This window comes from Lactuca sativa, chromosome 3, assembly GCF_002870075.4.
Source record: "Lactuca sativa cultivar Salinas chromosome 3, Lsat_Salinas_v11, whole genome shotgun sequence".
Lineage (NCBI taxonomy): Eukaryota > Viridiplantae > Streptophyta > Magnoliopsida > Asterales > Asteraceae > Lactuca > Lactuca sativa.
Genome location: NC_056625.2, coordinates 256,591,084 through 256,599,979, shown reverse-complemented (window position 1 = coordinate 256,599,979; position 8,896 = coordinate 256,591,084).

The window sequence follows — 8,896 nt, the reverse complement described above, 5'->3', positions numbered from 1 at the left end:
AACATAGACACTAAATACTTATGAACTCACCAGCTTTAATGCTGATAAACTCTTTCAAAATAACTTGTATTCTCAGGTCATCAGTAGACAGGTACCGAAGCCAGCTTTTGAGAAGATGGAGCATGTACAAGACTCATCTTATATTTTCATTCACATTTTGGTGTCTATTCCTGTACATAAGACACATGTATCAAAATTATATATTTAATGCAATGGATGATGTTGTTTACTTATTTACTATTATACTATGTTGTGATACTTTACATGACGTCCTCCGTCCCAGAACGTTTCCGCCGTTCTTGGTTTCTGGGTGTGACAGATTGGTATCAGAGCATCATTTATAGTGAATCTAGTATATCAACCCATAAAAGATGTACTAACTATAAACACAATGGGATTAAAAACACTCTTACCAAGAGTTTATACTTTTAAATAATAAAATATTTCACTAATTATACATACCTGCATTCATACTAAAATCAGTGTCACAATGACAAGAACAAAAGTATTATGATTGTTGAATATCACAAGTAAGCTCGGTGATGTATGGTTAGTCCAGGGAGTGGCATAGCCAGATCAACTATGCTGGTCTGAGGAATGATTAGCATATGCCCAAGAATCGTTGTGATATGGCAACAAGTCTAAAAACTTACCAACACTACTACAATGAAAACATTAGAACAAAACATAGATCTAAAAAAACTATAAGAGTATTTTGTGTTACTATAATTACTTGTTTGAAAACTAAAAAGGTCTTTATCAAGTAGGTCGATAGTTGTTATGTGTATACACTAAGGTTATATGAAATTAAGGTGTCATAGACTGAGAATCTGTGATCTTTGCTTTACTTCTTGTTTCTTGTTTGGTTGTGGATTTGGAGTTAGGATCACCTATTCGAAGGTCTATCAAACTTTTGACTTCATATAATTAGTATACACTATACATGTATTGGAATAACTCGTAAAGATCATCTTATAATTATCTTAAATAGTACGTCTATTTTATATAAGATTTGTATACCCGTTTTCTCGCATAGATACAATGGCTGGATTCCATCATGGCAACCCGTACTTTCCCAACGAAGGCAATGTTGGATGGCTGAAGGCAGAACTAGAAGATGATCACCCAATCCCTTTGGATGATCACCATGCTAAAGGTTTTTCTGATAGTTCCGACTCTGAGCCTGAAGTCAACAACCTACCCCAAGTAGGTCATGCCCCGAACAACAACCCCCGACCAGCTTTTCCAGGCCCCACACCCTTATGGGCGACCAACTTGAATCACTGGAGTGACGAACAACATCAACCCTACCTTACCGTGGGGACTGAAGCTTTTACGACCTTAACGAAGGTGGCTCTGTGGATCGAGCTCTGCCTATCTTGGTCCACAGAATTGCTCCTAATGTCGAACAGGGTCGAGCAGCCATCGACAGGGTCATGGAAGTTGATGCCAACTCAGGCCTTAACATCGTCCGCATTCGACATTTGGAAGAAGCAGTCTAAGGGATGAGAAGAGCCAATGACGCACTGCGACAACAATTAAACACATCCCGAGCTGAAGTCATAGAATTTCGAATTCGTCAGAGGGCTCACGAGCGCCATCTCCAAGAAGAGGTTCGTCAACTGGTGGATATGAGGATTCTCCCCAGGAATTCCCGTCGCCAGTAGAGGATGTCTAGTACAAATTTTATTTTGATTTAAGGGATAGCCTTTCCTAATCGTGCTCTAAGTAGCACTTGTCTGTAAAGTATTCCTATCTTTTTAGTACTTTAACTAGAATTCTAAAAACTGTCAACCTTTTTCCCTTATGGTATGGTGTAATACCTACTGTTAGGTCAATTTTCCTGAACTTGTTGCATCAATAATACCAGTAATATTGACAGTTATCTAATCTATTGGAAAAATCTGTACTCTTGTGTTTTCCCTACTTTCTTACTATACTATTACTTCAAATCATACTCTCATTCAACTGTTGGATTAAGGCGATTTAGTCTATGAGTCACTCTCACTATGCTTACAATCGATTCTTACTATTGTGTTCATCTTTGTAAACTTATAGCTAAAAGATGCCTCCTCGCAAATCAACAAGACATAATCCTCCACCTCCACCACCTTCGCCTCCTCCTCCGGTAATCGATACGGCAGCCCTAAATGCTGCAGTAGCTGCGGATGTGGCAACAACCATGGCTCAATATCACTCCACCAGTGCCAGGGGTGGTGGAACACCGGTTCATTCTACTCATGGTGAAATCCCTGTGCGCTCACGAGAGTGCTCCTAAAAATATTTCACAAACTGCAAGCCAAAGTCCTTCAAAGGGACCGGCGGAGTCATTGCCCTCTCGCAATGGTTCGAAAAGACGGAGTCGATCTTCGAGATTTGCTCCTGCCCTGCAGTTAGCAAAGTCAAATTTGCCGCTTACACATTTGAGGAAAAAGCCCTGACATGGTGGAATAGCCATGTCAAGTCACTAATTCTCATAGTGGCCAATGACATGGGCTAGGAAACTTTGAAAGACCTCATGATAGAGGAATACTGCCCGAGGGGCAAGATCCAGAAGTTGGAATAGGAACTATGGGGCCTAAACATGAAGGGCTCCAACATAGTCGCCCATACCGCCATGTTCATAGAACTGGTGGCCCTCTGTCCCAACATGGTTCCCACTAAGGGAAAGAAAGTCGAGTGATAGATCTGGGGGCTGGTGCCTCCGTATTAGGGAAATGGGCTATCTTCAAACCCTACTACCTTTGACAATGCCAAGCGAATGGAACAGCGACTCATTGATCATGGAGTCCAATCCCCATCATCAACAACAACCCTGGCCATCTCAGAACCCTCCAAACCCGCTGACAAGAAGCGGAAATTCTGGGATGACAAGAAGAAACAAAAAGCTGCCAAAAAGTAGCAGATTGTGGCGGTTCATGTCGTGATAGCACCTGCCGCTACTGCTCCGGTAAAGTAGTACGCTGGAAGTTTACCAAAGTGCTACAAATGCAACTTCCACCACAACGGACCCTTCCAAGAAATGCATTGCTCCAACTGCAACAAGAAAGGACACACTGTCCGTTTCTGCAAATCTCTGACAAGACTGATCACCCAAGATCCTGGTACTGGTGTGACCTAGTCATGCTATGGATGTGGCGAGGTGGGCCACTACAAAGGGACTGCCCCAAAGTAGGAAATGCAGGTGGAGCAGGAACGGTACTGGCCATAGGCTACAGGGAAGCATTTGCTGACGCTACGTTGGTGATCGGTACATTTCTCCTTAAAAACTATTATGCATGCATACTATTTGATAGTGGGGCAGAAAGGAGTTTTGTAAACTAGAAATTTGCACGCTTACTTAAACAACAACCACTTGCACTTAAAGAACCATTCACTATAGAAATGGCTAATGGAAAAACTGAGAGCACTAGCAGTATATACATAATATGTACTCTAACTCTAGATAGCCATTCATTTTCGATCGGCCTCATGCCGGTTTCGATTAAAGCTTTGACGTTTTCATTGGCATGGATTGGTTGAGTCATCATCGTACCAACATTATGTGTTTTGAAAAGGTCGTACGTCTTAGTCTTCTGTTTAATGAAACTCTCATTATCTACGGTGACAAACCCGACATGAGCCTTAACATCATCTCAAGTATTCAAGCTCAAAAGTACCTGCAGAAGGAATATCGTGCATTCCTTGCACACGTTGTTGATACGAGCCAAGAAACCAAATACTTAAAAAACATTCTAGTAGTATGCGACTTTCCTGACATCTTTTCAAAAGAACTGCTAGGTTTACCTCCGCAACGACAAGTCGAGCTCTGAATCGACTTAGTCCCAGGAGCTAACTCAGTAGCCAAATCGCCCTGTCGTCTAGCACTAGCCGAGAAGCAGGAACTGTCCGGTCAACTTAACGAACTGCTCAGCAAGGGCTTTATTAGACCATGCTTCTCACCGTGGGGAGCACTGGTCTTGTTTGTAAAGAAGAAAGACGGATCGTTCCGTATGTATATCGACTATAGAGAGATCAACAAGCTAATGGTTAAAAATCATTACCCTCTGCCTCGCAGAGATGATTTGTTCGACCAACTGCAAGGGCCGAATTACTATTCGAAGATTGATGTGAGATCCGGGTATCACCAATTGCTGAGTGTTAGAGGAGGATGTTCCGAAGACAACTTTCTGAACTTGTTACAGACACTACGAGTTTGTAGTGATGCCATTCAGATTATTAAATGCGCCCGCACTATTTATGGATCTAATGAATCGAGTATGTCTTCCTTACTTGGATCAGTTCATCAACGTCTCCGTCGTTGACATACTTATCTACTCTAGAAGTGAGGAGGAACATAATGACCATCTGCGGCAAGTCCTAGGAACCCTACGAACGGAGAAGCTCTACGCGAACTTCTCGAAGTGCGAATTTTGGATCCGAAGAGTCAAATTCTTAGGACACGTGATTAGCGAAGAAGGAATCCACGTGGACCCATCCAAAATTAAGGCCATTGAGAACTGGTCAGCACCGAAGATGCCTACCGAAATTTGTCAATTTCTAGGCCTCGCTGGCTACTACCGACGATTCATCCAGAACTTCTATCGAATCTCGAAGCCTCTTACAACATTGACCCAGAAGGGTGTGGCCTTTGACTGGGAAGAGAAACAAGAGAAGGCTTTCCAAACGCTAAAATGAGCCTTGTGAACCGCACTGATACTATCCCTTCCTGAAGGAATAGAAGACTTCATAGTCTACTACGATGCTTTAAATCAAGGGCTCGAATGTGTCCTGATGCAGTGACGTAAGGTCATCGCCTATGCCTCTAGACAGCTGAAGACACATGAAGTGAACTACACCACACACGATCTTGAGCTAGGAGCGGTTGTGTTTGCTTTGAAGATCTGGAGACATTACTTGTATGGCACGAAAAGCACCATTTTTATAGACCACAAGAGCTTACAACACATATTCGATCAGAAGGAGCTCAACATGAGATAACGACGGTGGGTCGAGCTGCTCAATGACTACGAATGTGAAATTCGTTATCATTTGGGTAAAGCCAACGTAGTAGCAGACGCCCTAAGTCAGAAAGAATATTCTGAGCGAAGGGTCAAATCATTGACAATGACTATCCATTCACACTTGTCTACACAAATTCAGGAGGCTCAACTTGAAGCCTTGAAACCTGAAAACGTGGCGAGTGAATCCATTGGAGGAATGGATAAGAATTTAGAAGCCAAGGGTGGCGGGGCCTTATATTTCATGGACCGGATCTGGACACCGAAACACGGTGGCTTCCGAGACTTGGTCATGATCGAGGCGCACAACACTCGGTATTATATCCACCAGGTTCAGATAAGATGTATCTGGATCTTAGAAAGTTATACTGGTGGCCTAACATGAAAGCATAAATTGCTACCTTCGTGGGTAAATTCCTTACTTGCGCAAAGGTTAAGGTCGAATACCAGAAACCATCAGGTTTACTACAACAACCAGAGATACCAGAATGGAAGTGGGAGCAGATCACTATGGATTTCATAACCAAGTTGCCCAGGACAACGGGTGTACTTGATACCATATGGGTCATCGTCGATAGATTGACCAAGTCTGCACACTTCCTGCCTATCAAAGAAACTGACAATATGGAAAAGCTTACGAGAACATACATTAGGGAAATCGTACGAATGCATGTTGTTCCTATATCCATTATCACCGATAGAGATAGTAGGTTCACTTCGAGGTTCTGGCAGTCACTACAAAGTTCCCTAGGAACAAGGCTAGACATGAGCACAACCTACCATCCTCAGGTCGACAGACAAAGTAAGAGAACCATCCAAACACTGGAAGATATGTTGAGAGTCTGTGTGATCAAATTTGGGAAGGAATGGGATACTCACTTACCCCATGTTGAATTTTCCTACAATAACAGTTATCACATGAGCATCAAGGCTACTCCATTTGAAGCCCTCTATGGCCAGAAGTGCCGATCCCCTCTGTGCTGGGCTGAAGTGGGTGACACCCAGTTAGCTAGAGGACAAGTTCCTAACAGCACTCTCATAGGTCCGGAAATCATATGGGAAACGATAGAGAAGATCGTTCAGATTCGTGAACAATTGAAAGCCTCTAGAGACCGTCAGAAAAGCTGCGCAGACTAGCAAAGGAAACCTTTGGAATTCCAGGTGGGAGACCGCATCCTTTTGAAAGTCTATCCCTGGAAGGGCTTAATACGCTTCGGTAAGCGTGGGAAGCTCTATCCAAGATACATAGGGCCTTTCAAGATTCTTGCTAGAATCGGCCCTGTACCTTACAAACTCAATCTACCTAACGAACTCAGTAACGTACATTCTACATTCCACATCTCAAACTTGAAAAAGTGTCTGTCCGACAAGACTTTTGTAATACCACTCGACAAAATCTAAATCAAGGAGAGCCTCAACTTCGTGGAAGAACCAGTAGAGATCATGGACCGTGAGGTCAAGCAGACGAAGGAAAGCTGCATCCCGATTGTGAAGGTTTGCTAGAACGCCAAGTGAGGACTGGAATTCACATGGAATGCTAGGATCAAATGAAATTGAAATATCCTCATTTATTCGCTTAGTTATTTGTAAATACTTTTTGCTTAAGCTTTAATTTCGGGACGAAATTCATTTTAATGGGGGGATGATGTGACAACCCGTAATTTTCATTCGTACAAACTCTAAAGTCAATCACATAAATTAAAAGTCAATTACATTTCTAATAATTTTTAGCCAATTTAAAGTCCGTTGGAGTGTTTTTAGAATTTATTCTGCAAACGAATGAATGAAAGGAAGTATCGTCTCGGGTCTTAGAGTAGCAAAACCGCACATACCACCCTAATAAAGAGTTTACGACCAAACTTTTAGAGTTTGGGCCGTAAACTCCCATGTGGCCGTGAACTCATGCCTTTGGCATGAGTTTACTCCCCAATCTCCTCGTTTCTCACTTCGAAAAACGTAAGTGTTTCTCGACTTGATTTTTAGTTATAACTTAACATCTAGTTTTTATACATCATTTCATCCATCATTCTTGCCTTTCAACTAGATCTTCAAGTGTTCTTCGAAACACCAAGAACACACACTATTGTCTTAACTTGATTAATTAACTAGTAATTGACTAATTATATATATATATATATATATATATATATATATATATATATATATATATATATGTTTATTATGTGTTAACTAGGCTCATTGTGTGTGTACAAGTCTTCACATGTCACTTAGCACCTTGTCCAACACTTGCGTACAATCCACTCACTATAGGTGAGTTCATACCCTTAATTAACCTTTTAAATGTTTTAAATGCTTTTATGGGGGGGGGGGGGGGAAATACAAGTTGAACCATGTTAGTTATTGGATCAATCACATGTGATTAATAACTAGCATACTAATGGATTTTCTATACTTTAAACTGTTTTACCAAACAAATGACTTTAAACTGTTTATCAAACCATTTTACTTGTCAACTCTTTATCAAATTCACTTTTGTATACTAAGCCTTCCTTTTACAGTTTTCAAACTCATATATTGTTAAAACCATGTCTACTACATATATAGTTATATAAATAAGGTTTGAAGGACTTAGAACTGATAACCAACTTTACTTCTTGTCCTTGTTTGGTTGTGGAATTAAAGTACCCGGTTGTTTATCCGAGTGTCGTTGAACCCTTAGTTATATATTATGTATATATGTATAGATATAAAGACTTTTATCTCAGCTCAATACATTCAGTCATATGAACAGGTCTTCTAATAAACTATAATAGGTATAGTTTAGGGTTATACTACTTACTACTTCTAGTCCAATGAAGCATACAGGAGTCAGTTCATTCATGAGTCATTACTTACTACTAGGAGAACATATACAACTATACTATAAGGAGAACGTATACAACGATACTATGACGAGAAAGAATACATTCATTACACAAGTAAACACATTACATATACAAGTATACTATAACATAAATGTGATCCACCGTATCGGTGCATGCCTTCATTGTTGTGGCCCGAGTTGTAACCAAAATCTCCTGGAGGGTGAGCGTGATTTGCGTATAGATCTATACTGGATTGACTATTCTACACCTTGCTGCTAGCTACAATTGGACCTATAGGTCTTTGGGTGCCAAATGTCATAACTTTTGACGACTTACATAGGTGTGTTTCATAGTCGATAGTATGGTACAATTTATCACATAATTACTTGATATAAATCCGGTTTAAGGTAGTTAGTACAGCAGTAGTTCCTATAATATACAGTACTAGATTAATTTACCCTTTACATTTATTTGATGATTACTTCACTTAAACATTAATGTACAAAGTATATTTTGATAATGATAGTTACGCTTGGGAAAATTACACACTTTCACAAGAAGTAAGCATACAAAACAGTTGTGCCTTGGTAGAAGACTACTTTTAGTAGAAAATATAGGATATTGTAGGAGTTACAAACTTTTACAAACAGTTACAAACATATTCATACTTTTACTACAAATGTTTACAAATTCGTACTTCAAATACGGTTTCAAACATTTTGATGCAAACATAGACACTAAATACTTATGAACTCCCCAACTTTAATGCTGATAAACTCTTTCAAAATAACTTGTATTCTCAGGTCATCAGTAGACAAGTACCGATGCCAGCTTTTGAGAAGATAGAGCACGTACAAGACTTATCTTATATTTTGATTCACATTTTGGTGTCTGTTACTGTACAGAACACACTTGTATTAAAATTATATATTTAATGCAATGGATGATGTTGTTTACTTGTTTACTATTATATTGTGTTGTGATACTTTACATGACGTCTTTTGCCCCATAACGTTTCCACCGTTCTTGGTTTTGGGGTGTGACATCTAGCCATAGGACAAAATCCACAAG